We start from the raw sequence: 3,026 nt of genomic DNA, 5'->3' as shown, positions 1-3,026 counted from the left end.
ACAAATGTAATCAATTATTGCTGCCAACGCAACATTTTTCGAAGTAGCAGTTGAGAGTTCTATTTCATCTTTGCGCACACAAGCAAACACAATGGACAGCCTTCTCTGCCCCCATATTAATTAATCTTACTAAATCAATATATTTTCATAATAAAAATATATTTTAAAAATCATAAATTTATAAAAAGAAAGATATCTCTATTGGTATGAAATTTTTTACATTAAGCATAATGATAAAATCATAAAGACTTAGATCCAAAATGAAAAATATCATACTATTATGGAGATATATTGATTTCATTAGTTTTTACAATTGGTATCAGAGTCATACTCTATGTAAAATCATGTGAGGACCCTCAGAAAAAATAAAAAAAAATAGGGAGGCCTGAACCCAAACTATAAGGATAATGGTAGAGGCTCTCAGTGGTCCTTTATTTGAGAGGAACCTTTAGAAAAAATGAAAGAGATAGGGGAGGTCCGAACTCAAACTATGGGGATAACGATAATGGGACTTCCAATAGTCCTTTGTTCGAAGAGATTGTTGGGATACAATCAAAATCCCACATTAGAAATACATCATCAATTTATAAGATGGAAGATATCTTTATTGGTATGCGACCTTTTGGGTTGAGCCCAAAAATAAAATCATTAAGGCTTAAGCCAAAAGTGAACAATATCAACTATTGTGAATATATATTAATTCCATCAGTTTCAACAATTGGTATCAGAGTCATATGGTAGGGGGCTTTCCGTGGTCCTTTATTTAAGAGGAGGATTGCTAGGATACAATCAAAATTTTATATTAAAAATACATTAAAAAAACCATAAATTTATAAAATAAAAATATCTTTATTGGTATAAGATTTTTGGGTTCTAATAACTTGCTCCTTAACTCACCCCTCATTTTATTATTTTTCCTCACTGATAATACTCATTTGCTACACTTGTTGCCATCTTTCGCTGCTCCATTGAGTTATTGCTTTTCAACTCTTTTCATTGCTTGTGATTGGTGACAGTGAATTCTTTAGATTAAAGTCAAGTTAATGGTTTCATGATTCGCATCTATAGATTCTTTTGATGGTGTCCTCCCCGACGCGTTGGACCGCTCCTTTTCCTCTCTCCTCAAGGCAGCGGCAATATAGTTCCTCCAGTTGATTGGACCTTGATTTCCTATGAGTCAATGCTGGTCTGTGGGCATCAGTGTAGTTAGCTAGGGAAGACGGTGGAGCTCGCAAGTGCACAAAGAAGAAGGAAGAACGAAGGACTAACTCAACGAGAAAGAATGATCTTTGTGTGTGAGAAGAAAATCATATCTATACCTACCATGGCCAAATCTTATATAGCTAATGTGAGAGAATATTTATGTTGACTGCCACACGAGCCTTGCAAGCAGCTATGCAGGCCGCATAGACGGTCACATGAGCAAAGTGTCGTGAGCCGGTTGGTCAAACGGAAAAAGGTGGGGTGTCAGGGCCGACAACGGTTGGGTTGTATGACAGACATGGTAGAACCATTAGTCAAGTGTCGCCTTCGGCCTAGGTTGCCTCACTATTGTTGGTTCTATGCCACAACATACAATTTGTTGTGGTTGTAAAGAATTATGGGGGGTTGGCCAAAGGTGGTCTACTGGGCAAGGATCCTTCTGTGGACTAGAGTAGTTTTGCCCGAGCGAGGGCTCGAGTGGGGCCCATAGGGGTGTCTTGCCCGCTATAGTTGTAGCAAAGTCATCTTACCTGGGCAAGTTCCCCATGGTATGTCACATGTCTCCCTTGAAAATCAGACTAAGAACAAAGTCTAATGAAGTCCGATTAAAGAAAAATGGTACAAATACAAAAAATAAGTAAGGTAAAGAAGATTTCGGGAGTGGCAATAAGCCGATAGGGCAGAGATGTTTCCAAAGTGTGTACACGGTTGAAGTCCTGTATAAACAAACTAAGGATGTTCCCAACAGTGATGTTTTCAAAGTGAGTACACAATTGAAGTCCTGTGTAACCAGAGTAGGGATGTTTCCAAAGTGAGTGTGCAGTTAGAGTCCTATGTAATCAAAGTGTGGATGTAACACTCCCCTCTTTCTTATACTAATAGGGAGACGTTACGTACTTTAAACTTTCATTAACTTTTACTTATTAAATAAAATAACTCAAATAACTTTTCTTTTTCTGTTTAACATGCGGAAGCAAAAGAAATAAATAACTTTTTAGACATAAAATAAATATTTATTTAATTTCTTGATCTTATTCCGCGGTTCACGTCGACACCACACATCAAACACCTTTCCAGCTACCTCCTCTTTCCTAAAACTTTTCCTTTTATTTATCTGCAATATGAGTAACGCAAACTATAAGCAACGCTTAGTAAGTACATCATCTAACTCACAAAAACCATAGAAAACTTCGTAATAACTGATGCTATTATATGAAAGAAATGCTGAAAATGACATGGGAAAAACTTATATTATATATAAGTTAAAATAAATAAACATCCTTCTTTAGGCCCAGCGAGGTATCACTTAAATTTTTTGTAGGCCTTGTGCCCGGAATTCTTTATGGGCCTTGTGCCCAGAATTTTCTTATGGGCCTTGTGCCCAGAATTCTTTGTGAGCCTTGTGCCCAGAATTACTTTTCTTATGGGCCTTGTGCCCGTGGGCCTTGCGCCCGATATCCGCCTGTCTAAAGTAAAATACTTTTCTTATACTTCTTATATCATGCAATTTGGAAAGCAACAATTTACACATGCTTTAACATAAAATGATGTCATGGAAATAATACTTTATGCATGCTCTACATACTATGGACATAATAAAGAAAACAACGGAGCAACTCATATTGCAGGTGAGAGATGTACTTACCTCCTGCGCTAATTTCCCTACAATTCTTCCGTTAGAGAAGAAGATCTTCTCGGCGATCTTCCTATGTCTACGCGTTCTTCTCGCGGAGAAGAGCGTCCTTGTAGAAGAAGTTCTCCGGAAATCTTCCTTGTGATCATAGGGGACGGAATCCTTGTTCTTCGAGTTTGGGGCGCCGAGA

This window comes from Curcuma longa, chromosome 6 (genome assembly GCF_044706935.1).
Source record: "Curcuma longa cultivar G26 ecotype Majalengka, Jawa Barat chromosome 6, ITB_CL_G26_1.1, whole genome shotgun sequence".
Lineage (NCBI taxonomy): Eukaryota > Viridiplantae > Streptophyta > Magnoliopsida > Zingiberales > Zingiberaceae > Curcuma > Curcuma longa.
The sequence above is the reverse complement of the archived record's forward strand: the minus strand, read 5'-3'. Positions refer to the sequence as shown.